We start from the raw sequence: 18,173 nt of genomic DNA on the forward strand, positions 1-18,173 counted from the left end.
ATGGAAATATCTACACTGCCATCTGTATAAACATGGAAATATCTACACTGCCATCTCAAGAAAGATGGAAATACCTCCACCGCTATCTCTATAAATATGGAAATATCTACACCGCCATCTCTATAAACATGAAAATATCTACACTGCCATCTCCATAAAGATGGACGTATCTACTCCACCATGTGTATAAACACGGAAATATCTACACCAACATCTGTGTAAACATGGAAATATCTACACCGCTATCTGTATAAACATGGAAATAACTACACCGCCATCTGCATGTCCATGGAAATATCTACGCCGCCATCTGTACAAACATGGAAATATCTACATGGCCATCTGTGTATAGATGGATATATCAACACCGCCATCTGTACAAACATGGAAATATCTACACGGCCATCTGTGTATAGATGGAAATATCAACACCGCCTTCTGTACAAACATGATAATATCTACATCGCTATCTCTATAAACATGGAAATATCTGCACTGCCATCTGTAAAAACATGGAAATAACTGTACAGTCATCTGTATAAACATGGAAATACCTACAATGACATCTGTATACACATGGAAATATCTACACAGCCATCTGTATAAAAATGTAAATATCTACACTGCTATCTCTATAAACATGGAAATATCTACACCGCCATCTCTATAAACATGAAAATATCTACACTGCCATCTCCATAAACATGGAACTAACTACTCCGCCATCTGTATAAACATGGAAACATCTACACCGCCATCTGTGTGAACAAGGAAATATGTACAATGCCATCTGTATAAAGATATAAATATCTGCACCGCGAGCTGTATAAACATGGAAATATCTACATTGCTATCTGTATAAACATGGAAATACCAACACCGCTATCGGTATAAACATGGAAATATCTACAACGCCATCTATATAAACATGGAAATATCTACACCGCTATGTCTATAAACATGGAAATACCTAAACCGCTATCTCTATAAACATGGAAATGTCTACACAGCTATCTGTATAAACATGGAAATATCTACACCGCTATCTGTATAAACATGGAAATATCTACACTGCTATCTCTATAAACATGGAAATATCTACACAGCTATCTGTATAAACATGGAAATATCTACACCGCTATCTGTATAAACATGGAAATATCTACACCGTGATCTGTATAAACATGGAAATATCTACACCGCGATCTGTATAAACATGGAAATATCTTCACCACGATCTGTATAAACATGGAAACATCTACACCGCTATCTGTATAAACATGGTTATATCTACACCACCATCTATATAAACATGGAAATATCTACACCGCCATCTGTATAAACATGGAAATATCTACAATGCCATCTGTAGAAAGATGGAAATATCTACACCGCAATCTGTGTAAACATGGAAATATTTACAACGATATCTGTAAAAACATGGAAATATCAACACCGCTATCTGTATAAACATGGAAATATCTACACCACCATCTGTATAAACATGGAAATACTGACAAAGTTATCTGTATAAACCTGGAAATATCTACACCGCCATCTGTATAAACATGGAAATATCTACACAGCCATGTGTACATACATGGAAACATCTACACCGCTGTCTATATAAACATGGAAATAACTACATCGCTATCTGTATAAACATGGAAATATCTACACTGCCATCTACATATCCATGGTAATATCGGCGCCGCCATCTGTATAAATATGGAAATATCTACACGGTCATCTGTGTATAGATGGAAATATCAACACCGCCATCTGTACAAACATGGAAATATCTGTACCGCTATCTGTATAAACATGGAAATATCTACACCACGGTCTGTATAAACATGGAAATATCTACACCGCTATCTGTATAAACATGGAAATATCTACACCGCTATCTCTATAAACATGGAAATATCTACACCGTGATCTGTATAAACATGGAAATATTTACACCGCTATCTGTATAAACATGGAGACTTCTGCACCGTTATCTGTATAAATATGGCAATATCTACACCGCTATCTCTATAAACTTGGAAAATCTACACCGCCATCTGTAGAAACATGGAAATACCTATACAGTCATCTGTGTAAACATGGAAATATCTACACCACCATCTGTGTAAACATGGAAATATCTACACCGATATCTGTAAAACCTTGGAAATATCTACACCGCTATCTGTATAAACATGGAAATATCTACACCGTGATCTGTATAAGCATGGAAATATCTACACCGCGATCTGTATAAACATGGAAATATCTACACCGCTCTCTGTATAAACATGGAAATATCTACACAGCTATCTCTATAAACATGAAAATATCTGCGCCGCCATCTGTATAAACATGGAAATACCTACAAAGTCATCTGTATAAACATGGAAATATCTACAAAGCCATCTGTATAAACATGGAAATATCTACACAGCCATCTGTATATACATGGAAATATCTACACCACTATCTGTATAAACATGGAAATAACTACACCGCTATTTGTATAAACAAGGAAATATCTACACCGTGATCTGCATAAACATGGAAATATCTTCACCGCCATCTCTATAAACATGGAAATATCTACACCCCAATCTGTATAAACATGGAAATACCCACACCGCTATCTCTATAAACATGGAAAAATCAACACCGCTATCTCTATGAACATGGAAATATCTATACCGCCATCTCTATAAACATGGAAATATCTACACCACGATCAGTATAAACATGGAAATATCTACACCGCTATTTGTATAAACATGGAAATATCTCCACTGCTTTCTCTATAAACATCGAAATATCTACACCGCCATCTGTATAAACATGGAAATACTTACAAAGTTATCTGTATAAATATGGAAATATCTACACTGCCATCTGTATAAACATGGAAATATCTACACAGCCAGGTGTATATACATGGAAAAAACTACACCGCTATCTATATAAACATGGAAATAACTACACCGCTATCTGAATAAACATGGAAATATCTACACCGCCATCTACATATCCATGGAAATATCTGCATGGCCATCTGTATAAACATGGGTATATCTACACGGTCATCTGTGTATAGATGGAAATATCAACACCGCCATCTGTACAAACATGGAAATATCTGCATCGCTATCTGTATAAACATGGAAATATCTACACCGCGGTCTGTATAAACATGGAAATATCTACACCGCTGTCTCTATAAACATGGAAATATGTACACCGCTATGTGTATAAACATGGAAATATCTCCACTGCTGTCTGCATAAACATGGAAATAACTCCACCATTATCTGTAGAAACATGGAAATATCTACTGCGCCATCTCTATAAACAATGAAATATCTACACTGCCATCTGTAAAAACATGGAAATATCTACACAGTCATCTGAATAAACATGGAAATATCTACACCCCCATCTGTATAAACACGGAAATACCTACAATACCATCTGTATACACATGGAAATGTCTACACAGACATCTGTATAAATATGGAAATATCTACACCGCCAGCTGTATAAACATGGAAATATCTACACTGCCATCTGTAGAAAGATGGAAATATCTACACCGCTATCTCTATAAATATGGAAATATCTACACCGCCATCTTTATAAACATGAAAATATCTACACTGTCATCTCCATAAAGATGGAAGTATCTGCTCCGCCATGTGTATAAACACGGAAATATCTACACCACCATCTGTGTAAACATGGAAATATCTACACCGCTATCTGTATAAACATGGAAATATCTACACCGCCATCTGCATGTCCCTGGAAATATCTACGCCACCATCTGTATAAACATGGAAATATCTACACGGCCATCTGTGTATAGATGGAAATATCAACACCACCATCTGTACAAACATGGAAATATCTGCACCGCTATCTGTATGAACATGGAAATATCTACACCGCAGTCTGTAAAAACATGGAAATGTCTACACCGCTATCTGTATAAACATGGAAATATATAAACCGATATCTCTATAAACATGGAAATATCTACATCGTGATCTGTATAAACATGGAAATATTTACACCGATATCTGTATAAACATGAAAATTTCTACACCGTTATCTGTATAAACATGGAAATATCTACACCGCTATCTCTATAAACATGGAAATATCTACACCGCCATCTGTATAAACATGGAAATACCTATACAGTCATCTGTGTAAACATGGAAATATCTACACCACCATCTGTATAAACATGGAAATATCTACAATGCCATCTGTATACACATGGAAATACCTACACGGCAATCTGTGTATAGATGGAAACATCAACACCGCCATCTGTACAAACATGGAAATATCTACACTGCTATCTCTATAAACATGGAAATATCTACACTGCGGTCTGTATAAACATGGAAATATCTACACTGGTATCTGTATAAACATGGAAATATCTACACCACGATTTGTATAAACATGGAAATATATACACCGCTATCTGTATAAACATGGAAATATCTGCACCGCTATCTCTATAAACATGGAAATATCTACAAAGCCATCTGTATAAACATGGAAATACCTACACAGTCATGTGTAGGAACATGGAAATATCTACACTGCCATCTGTATAAACATAGAAATATCTACAGAGCCCTCTGTATAAATATGGAAATATCTTCATAGGCATCTGTATAAACATGGAAATATCTGCACCGCTATCTGTATAAACATGGAAATAACTACACCGTTGTGTCTATAAACATGGAAATATCTACAGCGCCATCACTATAAACATTGAAATATCTACACTGCCATCTGTAAAAACATGGAAAAATCTACACAGTCATCTGAATAAACATGCAAATATTTACACCACCATCTGTATAAACATGGAAATACCTACAATACCATCTGTATACACATGGAAATACCTACACAGACATCTGTATAAATATGGAAATATCTACACTGCCATCTGTATAAACATGGAAATATCTACACTGCCATCTCAAGAAAGATGGAAATACCTCCACCGCTATCTCTATAAATATGGAAATATCTACACCGCCATCTCTATAAACATGAAAATATCTACACTGCCATCTCCATAAAGATGGACGTATCTACTCCACCATGTGTATAAACACGGAAACATCTACACCAACATCTGTGTAAACATGGAAATATCTACACCGCTATCTGTATAAACATGGAAATAACTACACCGCCATCTGCATGTCCATGGAAATATCTACGCCGCCATCTGTACAAACATGGAAATATCTACATGGCCATCTGTGTATAGATGGATATATCAACACCGCCATCTGTACAAACATGGAAATATCTACACGGCCATCTGTGTATACATGGAAATATCAACACCGCCTTCTGTACAAACATGATAATATCTACATCGCTATCTCTATAAACATGGAAATATCTGCACTGCCATCTGTAAAAACATGGAAATAACTGTACAGTCATCTGTATAAACATGGAAATACCTACAATGACATCTGTATACACATGGAAATATCTACACAGCCATCTGTATAAAAATGTAAATATCTACACTGCTATCTCTATAAACATGGAAATATCTACACCGCCATCTCTATAAACATGAAAATATCTACACTGCCATCTCCATAAACATGGAACTAACTACTCCGCCATCTGTATAAACATGGAAACATCTACACCGCCATCTGTGTGAACAAGGAAATATGTACAATGCCATCTGTATAAAGATATAAATATCTGCACCGCGAGCTGTATAAACATGGAAATATCTACATTGCTATCTGTATAAACATGGAAATACCAACACCGCTATCGGTATAAACATGGAAATATCTACAACGCCATCTATATAAACATGGAAATATCTACACCGCTATGTCTATAAACATGGAAATACCTAAACCGCTATCTCTATAAACATGGAAATGTCTACACAGCTATCTGTATAAACATGGAAATATCTACACCGCTATCTGTATAAACATGGAAATATCTACACTGCTATCTCTATAAACATGGAAATATCTACACAGCTATCTGTATAAACATGGAAATATCTACACCGCTATCTGTATAAACATGGAAATATCTACACCGTGATCTGTATAAACATGGAAATATCTACACCGCGATCTGTATAAACATGGAAATATCTTCACCACGATCTGTATAAACATGGAAACATCTACACCGCTATCTGTATAAACATGGTTATATCTACACCACCATCTATATAAACATGGAAATATCTACACCGCCATCTGTATAAACATGGAAATATCTACAATGCCATCTGTAGAAAGATGGAAATATCTACACCGCAATCTGTGTAAACATGGAAATATTTACAACGATATCTGTAAAAACATGGAAATATCAACACCGCTATCTGTATAAACATGGAAATATCTACACCACCATCTGTATAAACATGGAAATACTGACAAAGTTATCTGTATAAACCTGGAAATATCTACACCGCCATCTGTATAAACATGGAAATATCTACACAGCCATGTGTACATACATGGAAACATCTACACAGCTGTCTATATAAACATGGAAATAACTACATCGCTATCTGTATAAACATGGAAATATCTACACTGCCATCTACATATCCATGGTAATATCGGCGCCGCCATCTGTATAAATATGGAAATATCTACACGGTCATCTGTGTATAGATGGAAATATCAACACCGCCATCTGTACAAACATGGAAATATCTGTACCGCTATCTGTATAAACATGGAAATATCTACACCACGGTCTGTATAAACATGGAAATATCTACACTGCTATCTGTATAAACATGGAAATATCTACACCGCTATCTCTATAAACATGGAAATATCTACACCGTGATCTGTATAAACATGGAAATATTTACACCGCTATCTGTATAAACATGGAGACTTCTGCACCGTTATCTGTATAAATATGGCAATATCTACACCGCTATCTCTATAAACTTGGAAAATCTACACCGCCATCTGTAGAAACATGGAAATACCTATACAGTCATCTGTGTAAACATGGAAATATCTACACCACCATCTGTGTAAACATGGAAATATCTACACCGATATCTGTAAAACCTTGGAAATATCTACACCGCTATCTGTATAAACATGGAAATATCTACACCGTGATCTGTATAAGCATGGAAATATCTACACCGCGATCTGTATAAACATGGAAATATCTACACCGCTCTCTGTATAAACATGGAAATATCTACACAGCTATCTCTATAAACATGAAAATATCTGCGCCGCCATCTGTATAAACATGGAAATACCTACAAAGTCATCTGTATAAACATGGAAATATCTACAAAGCCATCTGTATAAACATGGAAATATCTACACAGCCATCTGTATATACATGGAAATATCTACACCACTATCTGTATAAACATGGAAATAACTACACCGCTATTTGTATAAACAAGGAAATATCTACACCGTGATCTGCATAAACATGGAAATATCTTCACCGCCATCTCTATAAACATGGAAATATCTACACCCCAATCTGTATAAACATGGAAATACCCACACCGCTATCTCTATAAACATGGAAAAATCAACACCGCTATCTCTATGAACATGGAAATATCTATACCGCCATCTCTATAAACATGGAAATATCTACACCACGATCAGTATAAACATGGAAATATCTACACCGCTATTTGTATAAACATGGAGATATCTCCACTGCTTTCTCTATAAACATCGAAATATCTACACCGCCATCTGTATAAACATGGAAATACTTACAAAGTTATCTGTATAAATATGGAAATATCTACACTGCCATCTGTATAAACATGGAAATATCTACACAGCCAGGTGTATATACATGGAAAAAACTACACCGCTATCTATATAAACATGGAAATAACTACACCGCTATCTGAATAAACATGGAAATATCTACACCGCCATCTACATATCCATGGAAATATCTGCACGGCCATCTGTATAAACATGGATATATCTACACGGTCATCTGTGTATAGATGGAAATATCAACACCGCCATCTGTACAAACATGGAAATATCTGCATCGCTATCTGTATAAACATGGAAATATCTACACCGCGGTCTGTATAAACATGGAAATATCTACACCGCTGTCTCTATAAACATGGAAATATGTACACCGCTATGTGTATAAACATGGAAATATCTCCACTGCTGTCTGCATAAACATGGAAATAACTCCACCATTATCTGTAGAAACATGGAAATATCTACTGCGCCATCTCTATAAACAATGAAATATCTACACTGCCATCTGTAAAAACATGGAAATATCTACACAGTCATCTGAATAAACATGGAAATATCTACACCCCCATCTGTATAAACACGGAAATACCTACAATACCATCTGTATACACATGGAAATGTCTACACAGACATCTGTATAAATATGGAAATATCTACACCGCCAGCTGTATAAACATGGAAATATCTACACTGCCATCTGTAGAAAGATGGAAATATCTACACCGCTATCTCTATAAATATGGAAATATCTACACCGCCATCTTTATAAACATGAAAATATCTACACTGTCATCTCCATAAAGATGGAAGTATCTGCTCCGCCATGTGTATAAACACGGAAATATCTACACCACCATCTGTGTAAACATGGAAATATCTACACCGCTATCTGTATAAACATGGAAATATCTACACCGCCATCTGCATGTCCCTGGAAATATCTACGCCGCCATCTGTATAAACATGGAAATATCTACACGGCCATCTGTGTATAGATGGAAATATCAACACCGCCATCTGTACAAACATGGAAATATCTGCACCGCTATCTGTATGAACATGGAAATATCTACACCGCAGTCTGTAAAAACATGGAAATGTCTACACCGCTATCTGTATAAACATGGAAATATATAAACCGATATCTCTATAAACATGGAAATATCTACATCGTGATCTGTATAAACATGGAAATATTTACACCGATATCTGTATAAACATGAAAATTTCTACACCGTTATCTGTATAAACATGGAAATATCTACACCGCTATCTCTATAAACATGGAAATATCTACACCGCCATCTGTATAAACATGGAAATACCTATACAGTCATCTGTGTAAACATGGAAATATCTACACCACCATCTGTATAAACATGGAAATATCTACAATGCCATCTGTATACACATGGAAATACCTACACGGCAATCTGTGTATAGATGGAAACATCAACACCGCCATCTGTACAAACATGGAAATATCTACACTGCTATCTCTATAAACATGGAAATATCTACACTGCGGTCTGTATAAACATGGAAATATCTACACTGGTATCTGTATAAACATGGAAATATCTACACCACGATTTGTATAAACATGGAAATATATACACCGCTATCTGTATAAACATGGAAATATCTGCACCGCTATCTCTATAAACATGGAAATATCTACAAAGCCATCTGTATAAACATGGAAATACCTACACAGTCATGTGTAGGAACATGGAAATATCTACACTGCCATCTGTATAAACATAGAAATATCTACAGAGCCCTCTGTATAAATATGGAAATATCTTCATAGGCATCTGTATAAACATGGAAATATCTGCACCGCTATCTGTATAAACATGGAAATAACTACACCGTTGTGTCTATAAACATGGAAATATCTACAGCGCCATCACTATAAACATTGAAATATCTACACTGCCATCTGTAAAAACATGGAAAAATCTACACAGTCATCTGAATAAACATGCAAATATTTACACCACCATCTGTATAAACATGGAAATACCTACAATACCATCTGTATACACATGGAAATACCTACACAGACATCTGTATAAATATGGAAATATCTACACTGCCATCTGTATAAACATGGAAATAGCTACACTGCCATCTCAAGAAAGATGGAAATACCTCCACCGCTATCTCTATAAATATGGAAATATCTACACCGCCATCTCTATAAACATGAAAATATCTACACTGCCATCTCCATAAAGATGGACGTATCTACTCCACCATGTGTATAAACACGGAAATATCTACACCAACATCTGTGTAAACATGGAAATATCTACACCGCTATCTGTATAAACATGGAAATAACTACACCGCCATCTGCATGTCCATGGAAATATCTACGCCGCCATCTGTACAAACATGGAAATATCTACATGGCCATCTGTGTATAGATGGATATATCAACACCGCCATCTGTACAAACATGGAAATATCTACACCGCTATTTCTATAAACATGGAAATATCTGCACTGCCATCTGTAAAAACATGGAAATACCTATACAGTCATCTGTATAAACATGGAAATATCTACAATGCCATCTGTATACACGGAAATATCTACACAGCCATGTGTATAAACATGTAAATATCTACATTGCTATCTCTATAAACATGGATATATCTACAGCGCCATCTGCATGTCCATGGAAATATCTACGCCGCCATCTGCATAAACATGGAAATATCTACACGGCCATCTGTGTATAGATGGAAATATCAACACCGAGATCTGTACAAACATGGAAATATCTACACCGCTAACTCTATAAACACGGAAATATCTGCACTGCCATCTGTAAAAACATGGAAATACCTGTACAGTCATCTGTATAAACATGGAAATATCTACAATGCCATCTGTATACACATGGAAATATCTGCACAGCCATCTGTATAAACATGTAAATATCTACACTGCTAACTCTATAAACATGGATATATCTACACCGCCATCTGCATGTCCATGGAAATATCTACGCCGCCATCTGCATAAACATGGAAATATCTACACCGCCATCTGCATGTCCATGGAAATATCTACGCCGTCATCTGTATAAACATGGAAATATCTACACGGCCATCTGTGTATAGATGGAAACATCAACACCGCCATCTGTACAAACATGGAAATACATACACTGCTATCTCTGTAAACATGGAAATATCTACACTGCGGTTGGTATAAACATGGAAATATCTACACCGGTATCTGTTTAAACATGGAAATATCTACAGCGCCATCTCTATAAACATTGAAATATCTACACTGCCATCTGTTAAAACATGGAAATATCTACACAGTCATTTGAATTAACATGGAAATATCTACACAACCATATGTATAAACATGGAAATAACTACAATACCATCTGTATACACATGGAAATATCTAAACTGCCATCTGTAGAAAGATGGAAATACCTACACCGCTATCTCTATAAACATGGAAATAACTACACCGCTATCTGTATAAACATGGAAATATCTACACAGCTATCTGTATAAACATGGAAATATCTACACCACGATCTGTATAAACATGGAAATATCTACACAGCGATCTGTATAAACATGGAAATATCTTCACCACGATCTGTATAAACATGGAAACATCTGCACCGCTATCTGTATAAACATGGTAATATCTACACCACCATCTCTATAAACATGGAAATATCTACACCGTGATCTGTATAAACATGGAAATATTTACACCGCTATCTGTATAAACATGAAACTTCTACACCGTTATATGTATAAATATGGAAATATCTACACCGCTATCTCTATAAACTTGGAAATATCTACACCGCCATCTGTATAAACATGGAAATAGCTATACAGTCATCTGTTGAAACATGGAAATATCTACACCACCATCTGTATAAACATGGAAATATCTACAATGCCATCTGTATACACATGGAAATACCTACACGGCAATCTGTGTATAGATGGAAACATCAACACCGCCATCTGTACAAACATGAATATATCTACACTGCTATCTCTATAAACATGGAATTATCTACACTGCGGTCTGTCAAAACATGGAAATATCTACACCGGTATCTGTATAAACATGGAAATATCTACACCACGATGTGCATAAACATGGAAATATATACAGCGCTATCTGTATTAACATGGAAATATCTGCACCGCTATCTCTATAAACATGGAAATATCTACAAAGCCATCTGTATAAACATGGAAATACCTACACAGTCATGTGTAGGAACATGGAAATATCTACACTGCCATCTGTATAAACATAGAAATATCTACACAGCCCTCTGTATAAATATGGAAATATCTGCATAGGCATCTGTGTAAACATGGATATATCTGCACCGCTATCTGTATAAACATGGAAATACCTACACCGCTGTCTCTATAAACATGGAAATATGTACACCGCTATGTGTGTAAACATGGAAATATCTCCACTGCTGTCTGTATAAACATGGAAATTTCTCCACCGTTATCTGTTTAAACATGGAAATATCTACAGCGCCATCTCTATAAACACTGAAATATCTACACTGCCATCTGTAAAAACATGGAAATATCTACACAGTCATCTGAATAAACATGGAAATATCTACACCACCATCTGTATAAACATGGAGATACCTACAATACCATCTGTATACACATGGAAATATCTACACAGACATCTGTATAAATATGGAAATATCTACACGGCCATCTGTATAAACATGGAAATATCTACACGGCCATCTGTAGAAAGATGGAAATATGTACACCGCTATCTCTATAAATATGGAAATATCTACACCACCATCTCTATAAACATGAAAATATCTACACTGCCATCTCCATAAAGATGCCAGTATCTACTCCGCCATGTGTATAAACACGGAAATATCTACACCACCATCTGTGTAAACATGGAAATATCTACACCGCTATCTGCATAAACATGGAAATATCTACACCGCCATCTGCATGTCCATGGAAATATCTACGCCGCCATCTGTATAAACATGGAAATATCTACACGGCCATCTGTGTATAGATGGAAATATCAACACCGCCTTCTGTACAAACATGATAATATCTACATCGCTATCTCTATAAACATGGAAATATCTGCACTGCCATCTGTAAAAACATGGAAATAACTGTACAGTCATCTGTATAAACATGGAAATACCTACAATGACATCTGTATACACATGGAAATATCTACACAGCCATCTGTATAAAAATGTAAATATCTACACTGCTATCTCTATAAACATGGAAATATCTACACCGCCATCTCTATAAACATCAAAATATCTACACTGCCATCTCCATAAACATGGAACTAACTACTCCGCCATCTGTATAAACATGGAAACATCTACACCGCCATCTGTGTGAACAAGGAAATATGTACAATGCCATCTGTATAAAGATATAAATATCTGCACCGCGAGCTGTATAAACATGGAAATATCTACATTGCTATCTGTATAAACATGGAAATACCAACACCGCTATCGGTATAAACATGGAAATATCTACAACGCCATCTATATAAACATGGAAATATCTACACCGCTATGTCTATAAACATGGAAATACCTAAACCGCTATCTCTATAAACATGGAAATGTCTACACAGCTATCTGTATAAACATGGAAATATCTACACCGCTATCTGTATAAACATGGAAATATCTACACTGCTATCTCTATAAACATGGAAATATCTACACAGCTATCTGTATAAACATGGAAATATCTACACCGCTATCTGTATAAACATGGAAATATCTACACCGCGATCTGTATAAACATGGAAATATCTACACTGCGATCTGTATAAACATGGAAATATCTTCACCACGATCTGTATAAACATGGAAACATCTACACCGCTATCTGTATAAACATGGTTATATCTACACCACCATCTATATAAACATGGAAATACCTACACCGCCATCTGTATAAACATGGAAATATCTACAATGCCATCTGTAGAAAGATGGAAATATCTACACCGCAATCTGTGTAAACATGGAAATATTTACAACGATATCTGTAAAAACATGGAAATATCAACACCGCTATCTGTATAAACATGGAAATATCTACACCACCATCTGTATAAACATGGAAATACTGACAAAGTTATCTGTATAAACCTGGAAATATCTACACCGCCATCTGTATAAACATGGAAATATCTACACAGCCATGTGTACATACATGGAAACATCTACACCGCTGTCTATATAAACATGGAAATAACTACATCGCTATCTGTATAAACATGGAAATATCTACACTGCCATCTACATATCCATGGTAATATCGGCGCCGCCATCTGTATAAATATGGAAATATCTACACGGTCATCTGTGTATAGATGGAAATATCAACACCGCCATCTGTACAAACATGGAAATATCTGTACCGCTATCTGTATAAACATGGAAATATCTACACCACGGTCTGTATATACATGGAAATACCTACACCGCTATCTGTATAAACATGGAAATATCTACACCGCTATCTCTATAAACATGGAAATATCTACACCGTGATCTGTATAAACATGGAAATATTTACACCGCTATCTGTATAAACATGGAGACTTCTGCACCGTTATCTGTATAAATATGGCAATATCTACACCGCTATCTCTATAAACTTGGAAAATCTACACCGCCATCTGTAGAAACATGGAAATACCTATACAGTCATCTGTGTAAACATGGAAATATCTACACCACCATCTGTGTAAACATGGAAATATCTACACCGATATCTGTAAAAACTTGGAAATATCTACACCGCTATCTGTATAAACATGGAAATATCTACACCGTGATCTGTATAAGCATGGAAATATCTACACCGCGATCTGTATAAACATGGAAATATCTACACAGCTATCTCTATAAACATGAAAATATCTGCGCCGCCATCTGTATAAACATGGAAATACCTACAAAGTCATCTGTATAAACATGGAAATATCTACAAAGCCATCTGTATAAACATGGAAATATCTACACAGCCGTCTGTATATACATGGAAATATCTACACCACTATCTGTATAAACATGGAAATAACTACACCGCTATTTGTATAAACAAGGAAATATCTACACCGTGATCTGCATAAACATGGAAATATCTTCACCGCCATCTCTATAAACATGGAAATATCTACACCCCAATCTGTATAAACATGGAAATACCCACACCGCTATCTCTATAAACATGGAAAAATCAACACCGCTATCTGTATGAACATGGAAATATCTATACCGCCATCTCTATAAACATGGAAATATCTACACCACGATCAGTATAAACATGGAAATATCTACACCGCTATTTGTATAAACATGGAAATATCTCCACTGCTTTCTCTATAAACATCGAAATATCTACACCGCCATCTGTATAAACATGGAAATACTTACAAAGTTATCTGTATAAATATGGAAATATCTACACTGCCATCTGTATAAACATGGAAATATCTACACAGCCAGGTGTATATACATGGAAAAAACTACACCGCTATCTATATAAACATGGAAATAACTACACCGCTATCTGAATAAACATGGAAATATCTACACCGCCATCTACATATCCATGGAAATATCTGCACGGCCATCTGTATAAACATGGATATATCTACACGGTCATCTGTGTATAGATGGAAATATCAACACCGCCATCTGTACAAACATGGAAATATCTGCATCGCTATCTGTATAAACGTGGAAATATCTACACCGCGGTCTGTATAAACATGGAAATATCTACACCGCTGTCTCTATAAACATGGAAATATGTACACCGCTATGTGTATAAACATGGAAATATCTCCACTGCTGTCTGCATAAACATGGAAATAACTCCACCATTATCTGTAGAAACATGGAAATATCTACTGCGCCATCTCTATAAACAATGAAATATCTACACTGCCATCTGTAAAAACATGGAAATATCTACACAGTCATCTGAATAAACATGGAAATATCTACACCCCCATCTGTATAAACACGGAAATACCTACAATACCATCTGTATACACATCGAAATGTCTACACAGACATCTGTATAAATATGGAAATATCTACACCGCCAGCTGTATAAACATGGAAATATCTACACTGCCATCTGTAGAAAGATGGAAATATCTACACCGCTATCTCTATAAATATGGAAATATCTACACCGCCATCTTTATAAACATGAAAATATCTACACTGTCATCTCCATAAAGATGGAAGTATCTGCTCCGCCATGTGTATAAACACGGAAATATCTACACCACCATCTGTGTAAACATGGAAATATCTACACCGCTATCTGTATAAACATGGAAATATCTACACCGCCATCTGCATGTCCCTGGAAATATCTACGCCGCCATCTGTATAAACATGGAAATATCTACACGGCCATCTGTGTATAGATGGAAATATCAACACCGCCATCTGTACAAACATGGAAATATCTGCACCGCTATCTGTATGAACATGGAAATATCTACACCGCAGTCTGTAAAAACATGGAAATGTCTACACCGCTATCTGTATAAACATGGAAATATATAAACCGATATCTCTATAAACATGGAAATATCTACATCGTGATCTGTATAAACATGGAAATATTTACACCGATATCTGTATAAACATGAAAATTTCTACACCGTTATCTGTATAAACATGGAAATATCTACACCGCTATCTCTATAAACATGGAAATATCTACACCGCCATCTGTATAAACATGGAAATACCTATACAGTCATCTGTGTAAACATGGAAATATCTACACCACCATCTGTATAAACATGGAAATATCTACAATGCCATCTGTATACACATGGAAATACCTACACGGCAATCTGTGTATAGATGGAAACATCAACACCGCCATCTGTACAAACATGGAAATATCTACACTGCTATCTCTATAAACATGGAAATATCTACACTGCGGTCTGTATAAACATGGAAATATCTACACTGGTATCTGTATAAACATGGAAATATCTACAACACGATTTGTATAAACATGGAAATATATACACCGCTATCTGTATAAACATGGAAATATCTGCACTGCTCTCTCTATAAACATGGAAATATCTACAAAGCCATCTGTATAAACATGGAAATACATACACAGTCATGTGTAGGAACATGGAAATATCTACACTGCCATCTGTATAAACATGGAAATATCTACACAGCCCTCTCTATAAATATGGAAATATCTGCATAGTCATCTGTATAAACATGGAAATATCTGCACCGCTATATGTATAAACATGGAAATACCTACACCGCCGTCTCTATAAACATGAAAATATGTACACCGCTATGTGTATAAAGATGGAAATATCTCCACTGCTGTCTGCATAAACATGGAAATAACTCCACCATTATCTGTATAAACATGGAAATATCTACAGCGCCATCTCTATAAACATTGAAATATCTACACTGCCATCTGTAAAAACATGGAAATATCTACACAGTCATCTGAATAAACATGGAAATATCTACACCCCCATCTGTATAAACATGGAAATACCTACAATACCATCTGAATACACATGGAAATATCTACACAGACATCTGTATGAATATGGAAATATCTACACCGCCAGCTGTATAAACATGGAAATATCTACACTGCCACCTGTAGAAAGGTGGAAAAATCTACACCGCTATCTCTATAAATATGGAAATATCTACACCGCCATCTCTATATACATGAAAATATCTACACTGTCATCTCCATAAAGATGGAAGTATCTACTCCGCCATGTGTATAAACACGGAAATATCAACACCACCATCTGTGTAAACATGGAAATATCTACACCGCTATCTGTATAAACATGGAAATATCTACACCGCCATCTGCATGTCCATGGAAATATCTACGCCGCCCTCTGTATAAACATGGAAATATCTACACGGCCATCAGTGTATAGATGGAAATATCAACACCGCCATCTGTACAAACATGGAAATATCTACACCGCTATCTCCATAAACATGGAAATATATGCACTGCCATCTGTAAAAACATGGATATAACTATACAGTCATCTGTATAAACATGGAAATATCTACAAGGCCATCTGTATACACATGGAAATATCCACACCGCCATCTCAATAAACATGAAAATATCTACACTGCCATCCCCATAAACATGGAACTAACTACTCCGCCATCTGTATAAACATGGAAACGTCAACACCACCATCTGTGTGAATAAG

The sequence above is a fragment of the Pan troglodytes genome, chromosome 19 (genome assembly GCF_028858775.2).
Source record: "Pan troglodytes isolate AG18354 chromosome 19, NHGRI_mPanTro3-v2.0_pri, whole genome shotgun sequence".
Taxonomy (NCBI): Eukaryota; Metazoa; Chordata; class Mammalia; order Primates; family Hominidae; genus Pan; species Pan troglodytes.